Here is a 10,491-nt window from a genome sequence, read left to right on the forward strand (position 1 = left end):
ACTGACTTTCTAAATTCCTCATCTTTCCCTTGCTTTAAATGGAATAAAAACCAAGCAAACAAGCAAGAAAATTTTTTTGTTACTTCTTACTACTGCCATAAAGAGAAGACCGCCACTCTATAGGTATGTTATTGGCCAGGGATTTGGGCGGTGTTGTCAACTCTGTAATCTACTAGCTGTGTGAACTTAAAAAAAAGACTTTTTATTAGTTTTATCTTATTCATCCAAAAAACAAGACTGATAGAAGTAATGTTAAGTCTCCCCGGTGGGAAATGCCTCGGTTCTTGGCTTTGAATTAGAAAGAATCCACACTGAAGTTTGGTTTGTGAGCCAAGTGAGTTTTCATAAAAGGATGGAAGATGTCTTAGGTTATACAGTCACTGAACATGAGCAACACGCAGGCCGGCACACCCACACGTGGTGGCCTGAGGCCAGAGAGAGACCACAGCAGGGTTAAGCAGAAGGTGGAGAAGCAGCTGAAGGGGTGGGCGGTCTCTAGGTCCTGGCATTTGGGGCCTTCAGCTGGGAGGCCTGGTTGAAGGTAATGGTTGACTCCATTGGTTGAATTAAGCCCACCTGGCTTAGTTTGGGCTCACCCAGGTGTACCACTCACCAGGTTCAGGGGCCTGAATTGGCGCATGCCTCTTAGACACCCCTGGTCCCTGTTCTGCTACCTAACAGTAACAGGGGGAATGTATGAAATAGATTAAGGCGAATGTTTGGCTTTTTATAATCGATGCTACTTTTGATCTATTCTAATTTTTATTTACCCTTTCTCTCCTTAGTCCTTTCTTATATTTCCTTCTACTAAGCTGATCCACACATTAATTTATTTTTAAGCTTTTTTGGTATATCAGGTGAAGCTTTTCAGAGACCATAATTTTGCATTTTAACAGTGGACAAACATTTTGCTTCAACACATCCCTTGTACCGACCGTTACCATTTGCTTATCCCACCGCCACCCTGTGTTTCCTGTTTCCATTTCTCATTCCGTGTTAACCCTGTGAACTTTGTCCTCTGGTAAATGAAACTGTGCCAAATTTGGAATATGGTTCTCGTGTGTATTAGGATGCATATTTTGGATGATACTTGGGGCACGGGGCTGACAGGGGATTTTGACGTGACATATCTGGTCTAGCACAGAGGATGGCCATGTCTTGGGTGTGGATATGTGAGAGATATGAATAAGCAAGAGGTGCCCTGTGTGTTTAGTAGAATTTTTCACTGCATGGATAGCATGTGAGTGTGAATGTAATATTGTGAGCCAGTGCTCCTGTGGTACGTGCTCTGTACATGATGTGTGTATGGTGTCTACCTGATGGGTATGGCTGTGACAGACAGGTGGGGCTGTGCATGTGAGTTACAGACGTGTGTTTCTGCATCTGCCTTTTTTCCTGTTCGCTTTGCGTCTACCAACTGCAATGCTCAAATACCCAATCGCTCAGAATAGTTCTCATAAACAAAAGCTTGCGGCCTCCCTGGCTTCCCAGCATAGAAAGAGAAAACAATGCTCTCTGTCAGGGTGTTGATTGCTGGAGGGGAGGCTTTGGGGAGATTCCTACAAATCTCTGGAGACATGGCAGATGACTCACCACCTTGGATCAAAACATCCCTGAGATCTTATTGTTTCATATGAATCACAGCCCCAACTCTCTAAGAATAGAACCCCCAGGATCTTATTTTAGTCTTTGTATTGACTCACAAGTCCTAACTTTCAAATAGTTTCCGAGGAGAGATAGAGAGTTGGCAGCCTTTACAGAGATTTTTTTTCCTTGGCCAAACCTAACTTTATTTTCCCAAATGTATTTTCTTTGGGATATTATGCTGTATTAATTTGACTGTCTATTCCACCTACACTACTTACACAGCTTTGACCTTGGCCCATACCAAAATGTATCCTGCCTTCATGGGGAAGGAATTAACATAGGGTGCTCCTGTAAGTCTCCTGGATGGGAACTTTCCTTTCCGAATCCTCCTGTGCCATATAAGAACTGCAGTGTGGGCCAAGAGTAGCTCCTTTGCACAAACCTTCCTGGACTACCTGTTGTTCTCTCTGCATTCTTAGTGTCTTGCCTTAACCTCCAGACTTTGGGCACATAAGCCCACACTTGCAGTGTAGTGTGAGTTCTTTTCTACTGGACTGTGAGTTTCTTCCTTAAAAAAATTTTTTTTGGGGGTGGTATAATGTATACAACGAACAATTTTGCCACTTTCATCACTTTTAAGTGTGCAGCTCAGTGACATTAATTACATGCACTACATTGTGCTGCCATCACAACTCTCCATTTTATCACTGCAAGCAGAAATGACACATGAGATGTGTATCTCTTTTCCTCTCTTCTCTCAAATGGAAGCTTTTTTATTACTCCAAACAGAAATTATATACTTATATATACACATATATACACATCTAATATATGCAAATATATAGAATGTAGATAGAAGCATATAAGTAAATAAAGCATCTTCAGCCTCTGTCAAAAAATGTTAGGAAACAGAGGAAAGAACTAGGGGGAAAAGGGCATTTATAGAGGTCTCAATACAGGCATGTACATATATTTATATATAATGATAGGGAAATAGATCTATGTACATATATTTATATGTTAAGTATTAAGGTAGCAGACAGACATTGGGTCTCTACTTAAGTACTCCCTCAACACAAAAACACTTTGCTCTAATTACCTGGAATTCCATGATGCTCACCTTCCCAAGGCAATTGCTGAAGACAAAGTGGGTGCACAGCAAATGTGGTGAAGAAAGCTGATGGTGCCCAGCTTTTAAAAGATAAAACGTCTGGGGTCTTAAGGGCTTGAAGACAAACAAGTGGCCATCTAGCTGAGAAGCTACAAGGTCCACATGGAAGAAGCATGCCAGTCTGTGTGACCATGAGGTGTCAATGGGATCAGGTATCAGGCATCAAAGACCCAGAACAAATAATCATATCAATATGAATGAGGGGGAGTGCAGAGTGGAGACCCAAAGCCCATCTGTAGGCAATTGGACCATCCCCTCATAGAAAGGTCACAAGGAAGAGATGAGCCAGTCCGGGTGCAGTATAGCATGAAACATACAAGTTTCCTTTCATTCTTTAATGCTTCCAATTCTACCTGATAAATCCAGCTTGACCAGAGCATGTACATGGGTATAGATAAGAGCTGGAAACACAGGGAACCCAGGATAGACAAAGCCCTCAGGACTGATATTGAGAGTAGCAATACCAGGAGGGTAAGGGGAAAGTGAGGGGAGAAAGGGGGAACCTATTACAAGGATCTACATATAACCCCCTCCCAGGGGGCTGGACAACAGAAAAATGGGTGAAGGGAGACATCAGTCAATGTAAGACATGAAAAAATAATAACAATTTAAATATTATCAAGGTTTCATGAGGGAGGTAGGGGAAAAGTGAGGAGCTGATACCAAGGGCTCAAGTAGAAAGCAAATGTTTTGAGAATGATGATGGCAACAAATGTACAAATGTGCTTGACACAATGGATGTATGTATGGATTGTGATAAGAGCTGCATGAGCCCCCAATAAAGTGATTTAAAAATGTAACTTAGACATTGAAAGGACTACTTTCTAGGACATTGCTGTATGGGTATGTACACACATACACACACGATATTTATTCACTCATGAAAATTCATAAAGCTCCTGAAAAAAAAAATGAAATTAGGGATACCCTGTGGAAAAAGGTTCACAGTAGTGGTAGGTTTTGATATGTGAGAATTATACTACTATTGGTTTTGTAAGGAACCCTGGTGGCACAGTGCTTAAAGCATTAAGCTGCCACCCAAAAGATCCGTGGCTCAGACTCACCAGAAAACGATATCACCCCAAGGTCTTGAATAGAAAGCAAATGTTTTGAAAAAGGATGATGACGACATATGCACCAATATGCTTGATACACTGATGTATGGATTGTTATAAGAGCTGGAAGAGCCCCCCAATAAATGATTGAAAAAGAGATGTGGCAGCCTATTACTGTGAAGATTACAGCCTTGGGAACTTTATGGGGCAGTGCTACTCTGTCCTGCAGGGTCCCTACGAGTTGGAACCAATTTCCTGACAAAGGATTTGGTGTGAGATTATTTTCATGTATATTGCCACTCTAAAATTCTTCCTGAATACTTGCAGCTTTAAATGGACCTTACATTGTGAATTAGGATATGGTGTATCAATGAGATAATTTCTGACAATCTACTAAGAATAAATTAGCCATCTCAGATCAGTAACAGGGGATCTTACAACATCAAGAAAGAAGAGCCAGGCGTAGAGCATGTCCTTTGGACCCCAAGATCTCTGGACGGGCATCTCTACCATTTAGGAGACAAAGCACTGTGACACTGGACAAGTGGCAGAGAAGTGGCTGCAACAGAGGTCACAGAAGCAAGAGTACTTGCTAGAGCAGAAAGGTGGGCTTTCCAGACCAATAGGGAGAAAAATGAGTACCTTTGGGCAAGAGGTTCATTTGCACGAGGTTCATAGCATGCCTCCAGGCAGTGAATAAGGGAGACTAGGGGCTCATGCTGACTCATAGAGCTGGAGCAAACCCTTTTAAGCCCAGGTTTGTGTGAAGTAGCATGCCCTTTGGGCATTTAGTGGCAGCACTAAAGGAATTTCGTAATATGGGCTGTGGCTGTGAGACTGAAGACCAGAGAGAGATATATCTGCAGGCATAGCTGATGAGGCAGACCAGACTGAAAGAACTGTACCCTGAGCATTTCTGAAGCCGAATTGTAACCTGTTAACTTCTGTAACGAACCTCATAATCATGAGTTTTGGGTGGTCATTGTATCAGATTATCCAACCCGGCAGAGAACTAGAATGCCGTGGGAAAAATAGCATCGGATTGCTAAAGGAGGAAGGAAGGCGGAGGCCTGTCTTTCACCATGTGGTAGTTGGATGATGTTATGTCAACTAGATACACCTGGCTAAGTGGAATCAAAGTTGTCAATCAAGTGGTACCTTGATGACACCTGGATGAATGGGGTGTGACCTTTTGTGAAAGAGGGAAGGACTCTGGGAGCTGCCTCTCTCTCCCTGCCACTTCACCTTCCTCCTTAATGGGACTTCACTGCACCTCTTTGTCTGCCTCTAGGGGTGGTCCCTGTGGGCTGCCTGACCCTGAGGACTGTTGGCACCCTGCCGTGCTTCCACGAGAGTCTGCACGCACTGGCCTGTGATCTTCCGGCTTCCTGTTTCACGTTTCTGCACTCCCAGCCTGAAGCTACGTGAGTCGGGAAGGCCCTGGCTAGCCTGGGTTTGTGGACTTGAGTTGGACTAGGCTGGGGTGCCTTCTTGATATATATTTATTTCTTGGTATCAAGCTTTTTCTTATGGATAGATGAATGTCACTGGATTTGTTTCTTTGGACAACCTCATCTTCACCCCACAGGAATTGACCGAGGGTTGATGCTGATGGTGATTTCCTTCTGACCTCTTTGTGAAGTCAGAGGAGGTCAGATGTGGTCCCCACACCATTCTTACAAACAACAATAACATGTCCTGAGCTGACAGACTCCTAATTTATCTAGCCAGCCACGTTCAGGAAGGAAGTGAAAGGTGAGAGTGAGCCAGACCGTGTGAATTTATTGTTTAAGGCAACAGGCCTCTTGCTCCTTACTGACTACTGAAGCTGGGGAAAGACGGAGAGACGTTTTCCTCAAGCATTAGACTATTATTTCAAATACAGGTCAGATGGAATACCATGGCTGGAAATGTGGAGCAAATAAGGACCTTGTTCCCCTGATGCACATGAATCATCCTTTCAATAAAATAAAAATCCTACCCCCTGCTGTGGAGTAACTTCCTACACATAGTGATCATGTAGATCAGAGCAGAACTGCCCCACAGGTTTCTCAAAGCTTTAATTCTATAGGAAGCAAACGGACATGTCTTTCTTCTGAGGAGGGAGAGTGGGTTTGAACTGCTGACACTTGGGTTAGCAGCTTAGTGTTTTGGCTTGGGGTTTCAAGGGTTCTTAAATGGAAAGGATACAAACTCTGTCACCATTGGAAACCTGTATATTGCCTCGCTGGCAGTCATGCCTGGTGCCTGGCAAACCTCCAAGGGTGATTGACCAAAGACTCATAGCTGCTGCATTTTGACATCCATTGTAGCTTTTATGCCCAGTGTTTCTCGCTAGCTGTTTCCAAGCAGCGAGTGAGTGTGACAGGGATACCGAGGCAGGTTCTCTCCACGGAGACACAGGACTCCTCTGATGGTGACTTTGGCTTGAGTGAAGACTCTTTGATGACCTTGCGGAAGCTTCCTACGGCTACAGGGCAACCCCCCTGAGTTTCCCCTTTATTCTGAGTCAGACTTGCTCCAGAGTCTGATTGTTTCCCCCTGCCTTTCCAGCTCCCGTTCCATTTTCTCTCACTTCCGCCTTTCCCCCAATAATGTCCTTGAATGTTCAATCCCAAGTTGGTGTCCATTTCTTAGACTAACAGTTTTTAAAACGGTGATCTTTTTATAGAATACCTTTAACCTGAAAGTTAGAGAAAGTTTTGCAAAAATTATTTAAATAGTTTTATTTTAAAAAATGCATCGTTGGTGACTCCTTTAGGAAAGGCTCGAGAGCCTTGGTGGTGTAGTGGGCTAGACGTTGGACTGCTAACTGGAAGCTCGGGAGTTTGAACCCACCAGCCGCTCTGCAGGAGACAGATGAGGCTTTGACTCCTGCAAAGATTTACGGTCTTGGAACCCCGAGGGGCAGTTCTACTCTGTCCTACAGGGTCTCAATGAGCCACAATCGATTTTAGGGCAGTGAGTTAAGAAAGACTACATGAAAACTATCTACATTTTCCTCACAACTTTGCCTTATTGTATAGTTGTCATTTCCCACATTGGGGAAGTTATCACACCTCAAATCTGTTAAGTTTAATTAGTTGCCTTCAAGGACTGTTCTTTTTAAGCTCTATTGGTTGGATGTACATTTTCTCAGAGGCTCTGTCTTTTAAAAGTCATTGATTTGGAGCAAAGTGGAGAATGGAATTTTCCACAGCTTACCTAGCATAGAATCAAGTCGCTAAAACCCCTCCAGGTAGGATTCTCTATGATTCTCTCTCTCTCTCTCTCTCTCTCTCTTCTTTTGTTCCCTCTTTCCATCTATTGTTAAGTTATTAAAAAATTAATTTGGTTGGTGCAGCCTGGCAAATATGATATCTCAGTTGATATTGATTTCAGATAAGGATCAAGACTGGGATACCAGAGAAAATCTAATTTATTCCCAACAAAAGGACCATAGTATCCCTGAGTGCTTGTTGCTGTGGTCAACCCTAGCTGGATAGAGTGTGGTTGATGGTGAATGAATGCTTGGCTAGGCATGTCCTCTACTTAAGTGGTCTCTAAGTTCTAATGACCTGTTGGCTTAATTCCCAGTCTTTGCTGGAATACTAACAACACAGATCTTTCAGTCTTAAACAAGGGCCAGTATATTTCTGACACCTTCTTTTTCTGTTGGGAATTTTTGTCAGGTGGAAATTAATAGCCACCGTTATATTTGTCTGTTTCTTCAGTTTGGTATAAGCATAGCAGTGAAGCAAAACTAATCAGTATGTATGCATGGGTATACATATTATGGTGCTTAGAACAGACTCATTTAAATAAATGGAATTGATTCATAAACCAATATGAATTGATTCATAAATTTGGTTCATAAACCAAACAAGAAAAAAGAAAGAGAAAAACAACAACAACTAAAACCAAACTCACTGCGATCAAGTCATTTCTGATTTTTAGTGAACCACAGCATACAGGGCAAAAATGTCTCTGTCAGCTTTTGAGGCTGTAACTGTTTATGGGAGTAAATAGCCTTGCCTTTAATTTCCCGAGGAGCAGCTGCTGGTCTTGAATTGAGGACCTTGAGGGTAGCAGGCCAACTAGTACCAACTACACCACCAGGGCACTCAGTTTCTTCATAGTCTAAGTTAAAAACATGATCGTATACATTTTACTCCTAATTATAGCATTGAGAGCAAATGTAATTGTCTTTATTTTACAAAGGAAGGAATGAAGGGTTGATGAAGTTAAGTGAGGGAAAAAAACAAAAAACCTTTACAACCAAACAGAGAGAACAACCCGAGAGGGTCTATCTAGGCTTTCATATTCTTACTTCCCTCTTTTTCATTTATTCTTGACTGTGCTTGCAAAATATATTCAGATCATTAACACTTAGACACTCTCTGGTTTTGGATGGTCGCTAAGTCTCTTAAAGTTTGAAATTATATCTTTCTTTTTCTCTTATTAAGGGGAAAATATTGTTGAGTGTTTATGCCCTGGCAGCATAGTGGATTATGCTTTGGGTTGTTAACTGCAAGGTTGACAGTTTGAATCCACCAACTGCTTCAGGAAAGAAAGATGAGGCTTTCTACTCCCATAAAGATTTAAAGCCTCTGAGTCAGAATTAACTCAATGGCAATGAGCTTTTTGTTCTGTGTTGTGTGTGGGTGTATAATTACAAAGCAATGTATACTTACATGAATCATTTTTATATTTACATAATCTTTACAGGATCACACTTGATCTTCATGATAACAGTTTGAGAACAAATCTTCTCTATTACTTAAAAAAGTAGGAGATGTGCTGAAATCTTATGAATGCTTTCAGAGATTGCTAGGCAAAAGCACTAAACTTTTGTGGAAAATTTACCACACATAAATTCAATGATGGGAAGTTAAAAAACATTGTTGCTGCTAGAGTCCCGTTCACACATACACAGATTTAGTCCAAACAAAGTGTGTGTTCACATGTCTCTATGATCAGTGGATAGATGCAGACACGTTTTCTCAAAAATATATTGGTCTTAGGCTCTCAAGCCATAGTATTTTCAGACTCCTCGTATGTATGTGAAATTTGGACATCGAATAAAGAAGACTGAAGAATTGATGCATTTGAGTTGTGGTCCTGGCAAAGTACCACATTCAAAGCACCATGAACTGCCAAAAGAAAAACACAGCTGTCTTGGAAGGAGTAAAATCAGAATGCTCCTTAGCAGCAAGGATGGCACAACTTTGTCTCATGTACTTTGGGCATGTTGTCAGGAGAGACTACGCCCTGGAAAAGGACATCATGCTTAATGAACTTGAGGGGCAGTGAAAAATAGGAAGGCCCTTGATAATATGGATCAACACAGTGACTACAACAATGGGTTCAAACACAAGAACATTTGTGAAGGTGACATAGGACCAGGTGGTGTTTAGTTCTGTTATGTGAGTGGGTACCCAAGAAAAACCCAGAATTTTTTTTCAAAGCTATGTATTTAAATTTTTTTTACAAAACAATCTTTCCACTTTCAAAGTACAGTCCATTACACTTAATAGATGTGTCAAATCTGCAATACCATTCTTGGAATCATTTTCCAAATTCATCTGTTGGATGACTGACAGCACCTACCTTATTTCTTTCTTAACCTCTACATCATCAAGTCAATGTCCTTTCCTTTACCTTGGCATTCACAGAAACAAAAAGAAGTTGTATGGAGTGAGGTCAGGTGAGTAAGGTGTGTGGGGCAAGAGAGCATGCTGTTTTTTTGTGTGTTTTTTTCTCCCAAAACTGGCACACTGAGATGGCTGCATGAGCAGGTACATTCTTGTGGTGGCAAAACCAGTTCGGCTTGCCACAAGTCAGCCCTTTTTGGTCACACATTGTTATACAATCTTTTCAGAACCTCTAAATAGAAAGCTTGATTAACAGTGTGACCTGGTGGAATGAATTCCAAATGCATGAAGAGTTGATATTTTTGTCCGTTCCGGAAGTTGACAAATGTCCAGAATATCTGTCATCAGTTTTGGTCATCAGGTTGGTCATCAGTCAACATTTCACCTTTTTTGCAATGAGAAAACCACTGTACACTTGAGTTTTTCCCCAGCGCTGTCTTTTTAAGTTGTGATCAACATCAGGACAGTTTCTGTGACATTTTTCCTGAGTAGGAAACAAAGTTTCACAGTCACATGCTGTTCTCTTAAATCGGCCATCACAAAAACACGGTTTGAGTATAACAACTTTTATGACAAAATTCACTGTGACCACGGAGAACCTTTCCAGATAACACCACTGTGTGCACTAACTCAGAGTGAATTGCTTGATGCTTGCCTAGCAGGAAAAATGCATACTATAAAAGCTCCACTACATCCAGTGCAATTCCATTTTGGGGGGGGGGTACCCCCTCAGAGTGTCAGTGAGGACTATTGAATGTACTATGAAATGTCAGAGGAATTAAAAAAACTTTTTTTTTAGTTTTGGCCGGATTTTTCATTTTTGAAGGTTTCCTTTTTTGTTCAAAAAACAAAAGAAAACATCTTTCTGGTATTCTCTGCTTTCAGCCAAGATCCATTTGACACCCGCAATGATATTCCTTGTTCCACATCCTGCTCGAACCTCTGGCAGCTCTCTGTCAATGTACTTCTGCAACACTGTTGGATGATCTTCAGCAAAATTTTACTTGCATGTGATATCAGTGATATTGTTCTATAGTTTAAGTTG

The sequence above is a fragment of the Echinops telfairi genome, unplaced genomic scaffold (genome assembly GCF_000313985.2).
Source record: "Echinops telfairi isolate 266 unplaced genomic scaffold, ASM31398v2 ScPeMD7_2291;HRSCAF=2852, whole genome shotgun sequence".
NCBI classification, from domain to species: domain Eukaryota; kingdom Metazoa; phylum Chordata; class Mammalia; order Afrosoricida; family Tenrecidae; genus Echinops; species Echinops telfairi.